Source organism: Hylobates moloch, unplaced genomic scaffold (assembly GCF_009828535.3).
Source record: "Hylobates moloch isolate HMO894 unplaced genomic scaffold, HMol_V3 SCAFFOLD_14, whole genome shotgun sequence".
Lineage (NCBI taxonomy): Eukaryota > Metazoa > Chordata > Mammalia > Primates > Hylobatidae > Hylobates > Hylobates moloch.
The window spans coordinates 46,847,347-46,862,207 of NW_026652289.1; positions in this window are offsets into that span (position 1 = coordinate 46,847,347).

Here is a 14,861-nt window from a genome sequence, read left to right on the forward strand (position 1 = left end):
CTTTAAGGGACTAGAAGTTCGGCAGGCTGTAGCATCTCTCTTTTAAGACGTCTGGATGCTTGAACAAACATTTAGAACTGGACAGTAAGGAATAATTACAGTGTTTCAAAAACACAAAAACCAAACAAACCTTCAACGTGCTATTCTGTTTTCTTTTCACTCACACTCCCCTCATTCTCTGTCTTCATATTCTTTTTTTTTGAGACTGAGTCTCACTCGGTCGCCCAGGCTGGAGTGCAGAGGCGTGATCTTGGCTCACTGCAACCATGGCCTTCTGGGTTCAAGCGATTCTCCTGTCTCAGCCTCCTGAGTAATTGAGATTACAGGCATACGCCACTGCACCTGACTAATTTTGTGTTTTTAGTACAGACGGGATTTCACCATGTTGGCCAGGCTGGTCTCCAACTCCTGGCCTCAAGTAATCCACCTGCCTTGGCCTCCGAAAGTGCTGGGATTACAGGCATAAGCCACCGCGCCAGCCTCTGCCTTCATATTCTAATTGGTAGAATCCGCTTTCTATGCTGTCATTTAAAACCGTTAGAACAAGCACTGGCCAATGTGCCCAAAGGTATGGGGGAGGGAGGGGATTCTTGTCTTCTTCTACTTCCTCCTGGCTGTATGCCCTCAGCAATCACCTAGCTTTTTTGAACTTCAGCCTTTTAATTTGTAAAATGAGAGTACAAGGTTTTTTTTTCTACCTCTCTTGTTAGTTATTTTGAGAAATGAAGTACCATTTGCAAAATTACTTTCACAGCTCTAACATGCTATATAGCCACTTCACATAGCAGAGATGCTAAGGGCAGGGAGAAACGACAGCAGAGAATAGCAAGAGATGGCCCCGGGAGTGAGCGTGGGAGGCCAGGCCAGGAGACATCTTGCATAAAGGCCATGTGAAGAAGTGTGGCCTTTGGACGTTTTAATTGTAATTTTATTTCTTTAGTTTTTATTCTTTTGAGCACTCTGTCACCCAGGCTGGAGTACATTGCTGTGATCATGGCACACTGCAGCCTCGTCCTCCTGGGCTGAAGCAATCCTCCCACCTCAGCCTCCTGAGTATCTAGGACTACCACCACCACTCCCAGCTTGCCTTATTTATTTATTTATTTATTTATTTATTTATTTATTTATTCATTTATTTTAGTGACAGAGTCTTCTTATGTTGCTTAGGCTGGTCTTCAGCTCCTGGGCTCAAGGGATTCTCCTATCTCAGCCTCCCGAAGTGCTGGGATTATAGGCATGAGCCACTGCGCCCAGCCTGAACATTTTTAAATAGGAGAGTGATTTGGTCAGATTTAAACTTTAGATGTATCACTTTCAACTCTGTGGAGGTTGGATTTCAGGAGGACCAGTTGAAGGGCGAAGAGATCAGAGAAAGGAAGGTTACAATAAAGATACTGAAGGTGAGAACTAGGACGGTGGTAAGTCTCTGGGTTGGACAGCAGAGGAAAAGATAACTTCAGAGGTAAAATAAAGAGCATGTAGTGATCAACTGACTGGTGGGAGAGAGGGAGAATTGAGGGGTCCATGAAAGAGGACTCCTGAGTTTCTGGTGTAGATAGACAGCCCCTAATTCAGATAAGGGGATATATTATACAAGGAGGAGCAGGATTGGAAGGAATGAAGGTGAGTTCCATTAAAATGCACTGAGTTTGTGGAAACATGGGGCATGGAAGTGGAAATACCCCATAAGCAGTTGGATGTAGATATTTGAAGCTTGGGGAGAACGTCAGGGCTAAAGATGTTGATTTTGGACGCATCAGCTTATAGTTATTTTTTAAATCTTAAAAGTATTCCTAAGTAACTATAAAATTTGAAGGTCAAATAATCTTTAGGAAGACTAACGTTAAGAGGTGGCATATTATTTTCTAATTACAACAGTGGCTTACAATGATACAAATTGATTGTCTTACAGTCCTGTAGGTCAGAAGTCTGACACTGGGCTTTTGACCACACTGGGCTAAAATCTAAGTGTCGCCAGGGCTGTGTTCCATTCTGGAGGCTCTAGGGGGAGAATTCATTTCCTTGCTTTTTCCAGCTTCTGGAAGCCACCTGTATTCCTTGATTCGTGGCTTCCTTCTTCCATGTTTGAATCCAGCATGGGTGGGTTGAGTCTTTTTCATGCTGTCATTTTGCAGGTTTCTCTTCAGCTTTTTCTTCCACTTTTAAGGACTCATATGATTAGAGTGGGCCCATCTGGATAATCCAGAATAATCTCCTCATCTCAAAATCATCTGATTAGCAACTCTGATTGCATCTGTAACCTAATTCTCTTTTGCCATGTTAGGTAATATATTCACAGGTTTAGGGCATGGACATCTTTGGAGGCATTATCTGCTTACCACAGATGTAGAAAGAAAAGGCTTTCATTAAGGGGGTCAAGGTATGGACAGGTAGGAGGAGAGTGGTGTCACCATTGTCCTTGAAATGAGGCCCAAAGATCTAAAGCCATCTTCTTGGAATGACTCTATCTGCTCTAACAACCTAAAATGGATGAGTAATGATGTAGTGGACAACTAGAAGATTTGGATTCAAGTTCTAGGCTTTTCCCTCATGCTTTGGGACCTTGGGTCACCTACACTCTAAGACATTTTCTTCATCTGCACACCATGGATCATGATTATACTTCCCTCATAAAGTAATGCACACGAAAACTTTTAGTAAATTATATAGGGATTTGCACATGTCAATGATATGCTGTTCAGGAATTTCCCTAAGACTTTTTCAAGATAGGTTCTAGCTATGTCAATATTCTCTCAGGTTCAACTACCTCTTTCACGCTACAAGGTAAGGCTTCCTCAATCCTGAATTGCTAGGCTTTAGTAAAAGGATCTGCATTAAATGAGTGACTCTGTCAGCCCACATATATAGGGTATATACATAAGCCAAGCCACTTATGTATATAAGCTGCCATTAGTGAAATTGCTCCTGCTTTCAATGTTAACATCACCAGCTGGTGAATATTAGTTTGCATAAATGGAAGGTTCTAGAAAAGATGGGAGGGTATAAAGACAGCCCTTAGTGGAGTAGGTCAGTGAGAACTCACATTGAAGAATTATCACCAGGAAAAGAGAGTTGACATAATCTGCACTAATTTAGAAGTCAGATAAAAAAGAGTTTAAATCTAAATAGGATAGATTTTGATACTTAAGGTAGAATTTTCTAAGGTTAGAGATGTCCAACTCTAGCATTAATGGGTGCAGACTGTATTTTTTTAGTGTTAAGATATAGGCTGTAATGATCTTTATCATTAGGATTCCTGTGGTGGATACTTATTTGGACGTTATGACTATTTAGGTTCCAAATGTAAGATTTTATAATATCTTTAACTTCCAGTCGGACATTGCTACTTGGAAATCCCACAGTCAACTTCAAACTCAATACGTCTAGAACCTTCTGGTTTAAGCCCAGTTTATTTTTGCTACTAAGTGTCCCTGTTTCCATCAGTGGTAGCTAGTTTCTCAAGCCCACAGGCTAAAACTCTTTTTCTCTTCATTCTATGATGATTAATTAAGCACCCACTACATACCAGACAGTGAATGAGACAAAAGGATTACAAAGATGAATAGGAGATGTCCATTCCAAGTAGTTTGGTATCCTGGATACATCCATAAAAGCCTTCTGCTGCAATACATCTCATATGCTATATTTAAAAATTATTTAAGTGCTAAATTAGCAAGAAAGTAGGAGTACTCTTCAGATGCCCACAGCAAGAAAATGCAGGAATTAAGACTGGTCAGGGCAAAACAAACATTAGCCATTTAACAAAAATAACAACTAATTTAAATAAAGACAAGATAAAGCTAAACTACCAATGGGATTAATCGGAGTTAAAGTACACTAAAGTCCTTGATCTGTTTAAGAGGTGAGTATTTAGTATCATATGATTTTACTAAATTATATGTGTATGTTATAATTTCTAGAGTAATCATCAAAAGAATAGAAATTGAGTGCAAAGCTTTCAAACTAGTAAAGGAAAAAATAAAACAAAAAATAAAATTAATCCACAAGAATGGAAGAAAGGAATGATAATAACAGTCAAGCAAAAGAAAATGAAAATGAAAAAAATAATAGAAATTACAAAATAAAATAAATCTTAATTCACCATTTATCCAAATATATGTGAATGGAATCGATTATCCAGTTAAAAGTAGACACTGTCGCATGAAATTTTAAAGGCAGATTAGGCCAGGCACTGTGGCTCACACCTGCAATCCCAGCACTTTGAGAGGCCAAGATGGGAGGATCCCTTGAACTCAGGAGTTTAAGACCAATCTGGGCAACATAGCGAGACCTCCTTTCTACAAAAAACAAAAAAAAATTAGCCAGGTATGGTGCTGCATGCGTGTAGTCCCAGATGCTTGGAAAGCTGAGGTAGGAGGATTGGAGGTACAGGCTGCAGTAAGCTGTGATTGTGCCACTGCGCTCCAGCCTGGGTGACAGAGTGACAGCCTATCTCAAAAACTCAAGTGTATATATATATATATATATATATATTATATTTATTTATTATATATTTATTATATTTATTTTATATATAATAAAAGATTAGCCATTTTTTGCTTACAAGAGACACTTAAAATATAAAGTTGAAAGTAAAAGAATGGAAAAAGATATTCCAGGTAAATATTAACCATATATAGGTATAGCTATATCAGACAAACCATGTATAGGTGTAGCCATATCAGACAAAATAGATTTTCAGGTTAAAAACATTATTAGAGACAAAGAAGATCAATATGTAATAATAAAAAAGTGCAAGTCATGACTGACTATTCTAAGTTTTTGAGGAACTGCCATACTGTTTTCCATAGTGGCTATACAAATTTCAATCTCCGTCAAAAACGTGTAAAGTTTCCTTTTCTCTACATCTTCGCCAACTTGTAATCTTTTGTCTTTTTGACAACAGCCATTCTTTTTTTTTCTTTGTTTGAGATGGAGTCTCACTCTGTTGCACAGCTGGAGTGCAGTGGCATGATCTCGGCTCACTGTAACCTCTGCCTCCTGGGTTCAAGCAATTATGCCTCGGCCTCCTGAGTAGCTGGGATTACAGGCACCCACCACCATGCCTGGCTATTTTTTTTTTTGTATTTTTAGTAGAGACAGGGTTTCACCATTTTGGCCAGGCTGGTCTTGAACTCCTGACCTCGGCCTCGACCTCCCAAAGTGCTGGGATTACAGGTGTGAGCCACTGCACGCAGCTCGACAACAGCCATTCAAACAGGAGTGAGGGGATATCTCCTTGTGGTTAATTTGCATTTTCCTGATGATTAGTGATATTGAGACTTTTTCATATGCCTGTTGGCCATTTGTATGTCTTCTTTTGAAAAACGTCTATTCATGTCTTTTGCCTATTTTTAAAATCAGGTTATTTGTTTTCTTGCTATTGACTTGTCTGAGTTCCTTAAATATTTTGGATAATTAATCCCTTATCAGATGTAGAGTTTCCAGATATTTTCTCTCCTTCTGTAGGTTGTCTTTTTACTCTGTTGATTGTTTTCTTTGCGGTGCAGAAGTTTTTAGTTTTATGCAATCCCATTTGTCTATTTTTGGTTTTGTTGCCTCTGTTTTTGAGGCCATATTAAAAAAATCATTGCCCAGACCAATTTCATGGCATTTTCCCATGTTTTCTTCTAGTAGTTCTATAGTCAGGTCTTATATGTAAGTTTTTTTCAGTTTGTTTTGAGATGGAGTTTCGCTTTGTCACCCAGGCTGGAGTGCAGTGGCACAATCTCGACTCACTGAAACTTCCTCCTCCCAGGTTCAAGCAATTCTCCTGCCTCACCCTCCTGAGTAGCTGGGATTACAGGTGTGCATGACCATGCCTGGCTAATTTTTGCATTTTTAGTAGAGACAGGGTTTTGCCATGTTAGCCAGGCTGGTCTCCAACTCCTGACCTCAGGTGGTCTGCCCACCTTGGTCTCCCAAAGTGCTGAGATTACAGGCATCAACCACTGCGTTCAGCCTATTTAAGTCTTTAATCCAATTTGGAGTTGGTATTTGTATATATTAAGAAATAAGGGTCTAATTTTATTCCACATCTGTATATCCAGTTTTCCCAATGCTATTTATTAAAGGGATTGTCCTTTCCCCATTGTGTGTTCTTGGCACCTTTGTGAAAAGCAGTTGGCTGTAAAAGTTTGGATTTATTTCTGGGCTCTTTATTCTGTCTCAGTTTTTATGCCAGTACCATGCTGTTGTGGTTACTATAGCCTTGCAGCATATATGAAGTTAGGAGTGCAATGTCTCCACCTTTGTTCTTCTTATTTAGGATTGGTGTGGGTATTTGGGATCTTTTGTGGTTCCCGGTGAATTTTAGAATTTTTTTTCTTTTTTTTTTAAAGAATGCCATAGGTATTTTGACAAGAATTGCACTGAATCTGTAGACTGCTTTGGGTAGTGTGGACATTTTAACAATATTAATTCTTCCAATTAATATTGTTAGATTTATTTGTATCCTTTTCAATTTCTTTCATCAGTGTTTTACAGTTTTCATTGTAGATAACTTCCAATTTCCTTGGTTAAGTTTATTTCTAGGTATCTTTTTTTGGAGCCATTTTAAGTGGGATTTTTTCCTTGATTTCTTTTTTCAGAGAGTCCACTATTAGTGTATAGAAACATTACTAATTATTGTGTATTAATTTTGGATTCTGCAACTTTATTGAAGTTGTTTACTAGTTCTAACAGTTTTTTTGGTAGAATCTTTAGGGTTTTCTAGATATGTGATCGTGCTGTCTGCAATGAGGAACAATTTGATTTCCTGTTTTCCAATTTGAATGCCTTTTAATTCTTTCTCTTGCCTAATTGCTCTGGCTAGGATTTCCAGTACTATGTTAAATAGAAGTGGGGAAAAGTGGGCATTCTTGTGTTGTTCCAGGTCTTAGAAAAAAAGGTTTCAAATTTTCCCCATTCAGTATTATGTTAGCTGTGGGTTTGTCATACATGACGTTTATTGCATTGAGGTACATTCCTATACCTAACTTGTTGAGAATTTTTGTCGTGAAGAGATGGTTGAATTTTGTCACATGCTTTTTCTGCATCTATTGAAATGATCTTATAGTTTTTGTCCTTCACTCTATTAATGTGATGTATTACATTTATTGAACCATCCTTATATCCCTGGGATAAATCACACTTAATCATGATGAGTGATCTTTTTAATGTCTTGTTGAATTTGATTTTCTAACATGTTGCTGGGGATTTTTGCTTCTATGTTCATCAGGGATATTGGCCTGTAGTTTTCTTGTGTGTGTGTGTGTGTGTGTGTGTGTGTGTGTGTGTGTGTGTGTCCTTGTCTGGTTTGATGTTAGGGTGCTGTCCTTATAAAATGACTTTGGGGCCAGGTGCAGTGGCTCAAGCCTGTAATCCCAGCACTTTCGGAGGCCAAGGCAGGTGGATCACCTGAGATCAGGAGTTCGAGACCAGCCTGATCAACATGGAGAAACCCTGTCTCTATTAAAAATACAAAATTAGCCAGGCGTAGTGGCGCATGCCTGTAATCCCAGCTACTTGGGAGGCTGGGGCAGGAGAATCGCTTGAACTTGGGAGGCGGAGCTTGCAGTGAGCCAATATCATGCCACTGCACTCCAGCCTGGGCAACAGAGCAGGACTCTGTCTCAAAAAAAAAAAAAAAATGACTTTGGAAAAAGAGCCTCTTCTTCAGGTTTTGGGAAGAGTTTGAGAATAATTTATATTAGCTTTTCTTTAAATATTTGGTAGAATTCATCAGTGAAACAATCAGGTTCTGGGCTTTTCTTTGATGGGAGACATTTTATTATTGATTCAATCTCCTTACTTGTTATTGTTCTGTTCAGATCTGTATCTTCATAATTCAATTGTAGTAGGTTGTATGTGCCCAAGAATTTATTCATTTTTTTCTAAGTTACCCATTTTGTTGGCATGTAATTGTTCATAATAGTCTCTTACAATCTGTTGTATTTCTGTAGTATCAATTGTAATGTCTCTTTTTTCATCTCTTATTTTATTTATTTGAGTCTTCTTTTATTTTCAGCCTAGCTAATGTTTTGTTCATTTTGTTAATCTTCAAAAAAACACCAAGTCTTCGTTTATCTTTTGTATTATTTTTTCTATTCTCTATTTCATTTACTTCTGCTCTGATTTTTATTATATTCTTCCCTCTACTAATTTTGGGTTTAGTTTGTCCATATTTTTCTAGTTCCTTGGGGTGCAATGTTAGGCTGTATGAGATCTTCCTTTTTGATGTTGGCATTTGTTGCTATAAACTTTCCTTATAGAACTGCTTATGCTGTATGCCACAGGTTTTGATACATTGTGTTTCCATTTTTATTAGTCTCAAGATATTTAAAAAATTTCCTTTGAATTTCCTCATTGACCTATTGTTTTTCTAGGAGCATGTTGTTTAATTTCCATGTATTTGTTAATTTTTAAAAGTTCCTTCTATTCTTGATTTTTAGTTTAATACCATTGTAGTCAGAAAGAATACCTGATATTTGATTTCAGTCTTCTTAAATTTGTTAAGACTTGTTTTGTGATCCTAACATATGATCTATCTTGGAGAATGTTCCATGTGCTGTTGTGAAGAATGTGTATTCTGCAGCTGTTGGATGGAATGTTCTGTATATGTCTGTTAGGTCTATTTGGTCTAGAGTGCAGTTTAAATCTGACATTTCTTTGTTGATTTTCTGTCAGATGATCTTTTCATTGCTAAAATGGGAGTGTTGAAGACCCCTACTATTATTGTATTACAGTCTGTCTCTCCCTTCAAAGTAATGTTTGCTTTATATATCTAGGTGCTCTGATGTCGGGTGCAGTAGTTACAATTGTCATAACTTCTTGCTGAATTGACTCCTTTATCATTATACACTGACCTTCTTTGTCTCTTTTTACAACTAACTTAAAATCTACTTATCTGATATGAGTATAGCTCCTTCTACTCTTTTGCTCTTTTGGTTTCCATTTGCATCAAGTATCTTTTTTCATTCCTTCACTTTCAGTCTGTGTGTGTCCACTTACAGGTGAAGTGAGTCTTTTGTAGGCAGCACATATATGGGTCTTTTTAAAAAAAAATTCATTCAGCTACTCTATGTGTTTTGATTTCAGAATTTAATCCATTTACATTCAAGGTACTTATTGATGGGTGAGGACTTACTACTGTCATTTAGTTGTTTTCTACTTATTTTGTAAATGATTTCTTCTGCTGTTACTGTCTTCCTTTGTGGTTAAATGATTTTCTGTAGTAGTATGTTTGATTCCTTGCTTTTTACTTTTGGTGTATTACAGGTTTTGCTTTGTGATTACAATAAAGCTTACAAAAACATCTTACAGTAGGTTATTTTAAGCTGATAACAACTGATTGCAAAAAACAAATCTTCTACACTTTAACCGCACTCTCCATTTGAATTTTTGATGATACAGTTTACATCTTTTTATATTGCATATCTCTCAATAAATTATTGTAATTATTTTTGTTTTTTTAACAATTTTTGTCTTTTAACCTTTATACTAAAAATTTAAGTGATTTACACACCATCATTACAATATTAGGGTATTCTGAATTTGATTGTGTAGTTACTTTTACCAATGAGTTCTATACTTTCAGATGTTTCCATGTTACTCATCAGCAACCTTTTATTTCAGTTTGAAGATTACCATTAGGGTTTCCTCTAAGACAGGTGTGGTAGTGATGGACTTCCTCAGCTTTTGTTTGTCTAGAAACATCTTTATCTCTCCTTCATTTCTGAAGGATAGCTTGGCTGGGTACAGTATTTTTGGCTGGCAGATTTTTTTCCTTTAACACTTTAAACATAGTATCCTACTGTCTCCTGGCCTGTCCAGTTTCTGCTGCTGCTAGGAGGATTGGAACTCCCTTATATCTTATTTGCTTATTTTCTGTTGTTACTTTCAGGATCCTCTCTTTTTCTTTGATCTTTGAACTTTTAGTTATAATATGTCTTAGGATAAACTTATTTGGATTAAATCTGATGGGAGGTGTTTGACCTTTATGTTCCTGGATATTCATATCTTTCTCCAGATTTGAAAAGTTTTCTGGTATTATTTCTTTAAATAAGATTTCTACTCCTTTATCCTTTCCTACTCCCTCTTGAACACAATGACCTGTATATTTGCTCTTTTGATACCATCCCATAAATCCCATAAACTTTCTTCTGTTTCATTCTTTTTCTCCTCTGACTATATATTTCCAAATAACCTGTTTTCAAGTTTATAGATTCTTTCTTTTGCTTGATCAGTTCTGCTGTTGGTGCAATTTCATTTTCCCTCTTGTTCACTGTATTTTTTAGTTCCAGACTTTCTGTTTGATTTTTAAAAATTATTTTAATCTCTTTATTAAGTTTCTCATTCTAGTCACTTATTGCTTTCCTAATTTCATTGAGTTGTTTCTCTGTATTTTTTGATGTTCTGTAGCATCTTTAAAATAGTGATTTTAAGTTCTTTGCCACGCAATTAATACATCTCCATCTCTTTAGGGTCAGTCACTGGCACCTTGTTTTGTCTATTTGGTGAGGTCACATTTCCGTGGTTGTTCCTTGTGGTTATGTATTGATTTCTGTGCATTTAAGTAGGTACTTATTCCAGTCTTCCCAGTCTGGCTTTATCTGGGAATGTCCTTTAGCAGTAAGCTTCTTCAGAGATTCTGGGCAGATTATCTGGTGTAGTCCCTAAGCCCATGACTCCTGCAGCTGTTGCTGTGCTAGGGGGTTGCCCTAACGTCTGGACTGCCATGCCAAGTGTACTGCTGGGCTAGAATCAAGTGGCTGCCAAGGCTTGCACACACTGAGCACATCCAAAACCTGCAGTCACTGAGACTAGTGCAACACTGGGGCATGTCTGTAGTCCTTGGCTGCTGAGGCCTGCCTGTTACTGCAGGTTATTCAGAGCCCTAGGCCACTGTAGTTGGCTAGTGCTGATGCAAGCCAGGACTTGAGTTCATCTTGCAGCGGCTATAGATTCCTATCCTGTGTTGGAGTGGATCTATAGGCTCTGTCACTGGCCTACAGACAGGGGCCACAGGGACTGCCTGGTGCTGGGTTTTACCACGGCAGGGCTTGTCTTGGTGTCCAAGGCAAAGTTTTATGTTTACTTTCCTCTCCTTCTCCAAGTGAATGATATGTCTCTCTCTGCTGTGCTGCCTAGATATGGAGGAGGGGTGATGTGGGTACTGTAAAATTGTTCTTCCTATGTCTTTAATGCATCTTTTAAAATTATTATGCTATCACCAGGCACTATGATTTCTCATCTAGCTTCCTTAGCTCTTATAAAGGTATTTTTATGTGTGGATAGTTGTTCAAATTGATGTTTCTGGTGGGGACGATCACTGGATAGTCCTATTCTGTGATCTTGCTTTGCTCTCCCATGGCCAACTTTTAACAAATTAGAAATAGAAGAAAATGTCATAATCTGTTAAAGATTGTCTATTAAAAAAATCGACTGCAAAGGTGAATAAGAAATAATTCTTGTCTTCAAGAAGCTCACAGTCAGGGGGAGATAGATGCAGAAGCCATGAACCAAAAAATCATTCTTTGAAGTCCCTTTAACAAAGGAGAAGATAAAGGTAACATCAATTAAGTCACCCATCATATCTTAATTTCTTTTTATATAATAATATTGCTCAAATATTCCCTTTTCTATGACCTAACAGTGCAGTCTTCCTGCTCTTATTGCACCATTTTATCTGTAATTATATCTTACTGAAGAGTTTTTAAATGCTCTGCTAAAATTAAGCTGTACTGTGAGTATAACACTCACCTAGTCAACATGACATTTTGTCTCAGATTTAAGAAAAAAATTGTGAGGAAATTTTGACAGTACTTTAAAACCTTAATTTTTTTTTATTACTAAGCATCATGTGTACAGGTATGTTTACCACATCATGACTTTAACCATGTATGTTCTTCAAGGAAGATAGAGGCTTATGGATGGGGACAGAAATAGAATGAAGGTCAAGAACAGAGTGGGAGGAAATTAAAGAGTAGGGGAGCAAGGTAAGGATGTCTATTGTGACCTTTATCCTGCGATGAAAATACTTGGTAGTTTGTCGTTCTTTTGTTTGAGTTAATTGTTAAGTACAAATGTCAACATCTCCACTCTGATGCCTGAGTTTTATTCTCGAGCACAGGATTGTCAGAAAATTGGATGAGGCTTAGGGATAGGTCTCTTGAACACATTACTTGAAAATAAAATGCTTAAGGTTTTTGAATGCCTTTAATTTTTTTCATGTTTACGTTAAGCATTTTTTTTGTATTTTCAAAAATATCAGTCCTCAATTGATTTGGAAAAAAATAGCTCCCTTACCACGGGGAGTCTGAGAAACACTGAAATAGGCTCCATTAAAATCAAGAAATGCTGTTCATAAAAAGATACTGTAAAGAGTGAAAAGACAAGCTACACAATGGAAGAAAATGTTCGCAACACATATAACTGACAAAGACCTAGTATCTGAAATGTATAAAGAACCCATTCAAGTCAGTCAGAAAAATGGGTTAAAAAACTTAAAGGGGCACTGCATATAAAAAGAAATCCTAATGTCTTATAAACATATTAAAGGCCTCCACCTCATTAGTCATCAGGGAAATGAAAAATTAAAACCACAATGAAAATTACACATGCAGTCACCAGACTGGCAAAAATGTAAAAGCCTCACAAGCCTAAATGTTGGTAGGAATCCTGAGTTTCAGAAACTTTCAAATATTTATTGCCTGTGGGAATGAAAATGAATTAAACTACTTTGGAAAACCCATTGGTAGTATCTATTCAAAGTTGAACACATACAACCCAGCAATTCTCGAGGACCCAACAGAAATGTGTTACATGTGTGAACCAAAGGACACATACAAGGATATTCACGGAAACACTATAATAGCCCCCAACTGAAAACAGCGAAGGTGTCCGTCAGTAATAAAATGAGTAAGTTGTTAAATTGTCACATTATGAAACACTCTATAGAAGTTGTTCTTAAAGCATGGACCATGGACCAGAAACATCAGCATCACCTGGGAACTTGTTAGAAATGCAAGTTCTTGAATCTCACTTTGGACCCAGTGAATCAGAACTCTAAGAGTGGGGCTCAGAACTCAGAATTTACTTTTTAAGAAGGCTTCCAGATAATTCTGATGGACTTTAAAGATTAAGAACAGAATTTCTCTGTTTCTCGCTGTAGAATTTTATTTCTACAGAGATAAATATGAATGAATTATAGCTTTTGCCAACAACATGAATGAGTCTCAGAAACATATTCTGTTGTCACAGTGTTTTTTGTGATTTCCCTAAGGTATCCACAGGACATTTCAGAGGACTGACTCTTCTGTAAATTCAGAAATGTCTCCATGCTCTGATGTTTCTCATCCAGAGAGTCAGTCCCACCTTGGGGTCAAAGTATTATGGCAGGGAACAGTAGGGAGAGATATGGGGGTCACTAAAGGGGTCTGCAATAAAGGGTGCACTTTGGACTCAAGGAAACATTCTGACTCTAAAATGAAGTCCATGGGTGCCAGAACCCCTGGTGGAGTTCTTGAACTGGGGCATCCCAGGCCTGGCTGTGGTTGAAGAGAATAAATTCTGCTGCTGAAAATTCCCAAGGGTCTGGATGGAGAAGTTCTAGGGAAACTGGATACTCCTAGACTAAGAGATTGGTAGATGAAGAGGCTCTAGAGCATCTGCTTGGCTTGTCCCTAGCTCTGCACTGTTGGCATTGTTTCCTTGGTCATTGCTGTTGTTGCTACTGCCAAGACAATTTGGCCTGAGCCACACCTGTTAGAGAATTTCTACAACTTTGGTTGCTTCTTTTTGCAGGAGACAGTGCATTCTGGTGTTGCCTCAATAAAGGCCACATTAATTCCTGAGGTTCTTGCTCCTCTCACTTTTATCCCATTTTCTCCAAGTGTTCCTTAAAGTTTAATAATTTTTTAAAAGGATTATGAGGTAGGTGTAAAAGACAAAATGTTCCAAGGTGTAATCCCATTAATGCACTATGGCCTGAGTGGCTCATGGCCAAAGAACAGATTATGACTGTAAAACATGTTGCATTGAACTCTTCTAGCTCTATGGATTTCAATACCTTCTATACACTATGGGCTCAAAAATTTACATTCTGAGGACTTTTCCAAGCTGTTCTCTAAGCTCCAGATGCATGCTATCTAATTGCCCACATGACACTTTCACTTTATCCTAAATAGATTTTCCTTCCCTTGGCTTCTTACCCCATTCACCTTGTAAAAAATACCCCTCCCCTAGTCTTCTCCATCTCAGGTAATGGCCTAATGGCCCCACCTTTTACCCCAGACCTAAGGCATGGGAGTCCTCCCTGGTTCTTCTGGTTTCCTCACCCCCCGTATCCAATCTACTAACACATTTTTTGGTCTTGTAAAATTTATTTTTTTCAAATAAATTTCTTTTGAAATTTAGTTTTTAGCCAACCACTTCTCTTTCCACTCTTTCTTCCCAAGAACAATCCATAATCACCTCTCCTAAATTTCTGCATACACTCCCTAACAGGTCTTTCTCCATTCTTGTCCCCTTTAATCCATTCTGCAGACAGCATCTAGAGTGACTTTTTGAAGTAAGTAACTTAGATGACTTAAGTTCCCTAATTAAAACCATGCTATGGCTTCTCATTACGCTTAAGATCCAAATTTCCTGACATACCTACAAGGACAGGATCTAGACCCTGCCTACTTTTTTAGCCTTATCTGTTCCTCTTCCTCCAGTTTACCATACTCTAGCCAGGCTGGCCTTCCTGCTCTTTCTGAAACAGGACGTACTTATCCTTACCTCAGGGACCTTAACTTTCCTCTTGTTTCCCTCTGGAATGCCTCCCCGGCCAGATGACCACATGCCTCTCTTCTTTGCATTGCTTGTATCTCTGCTCA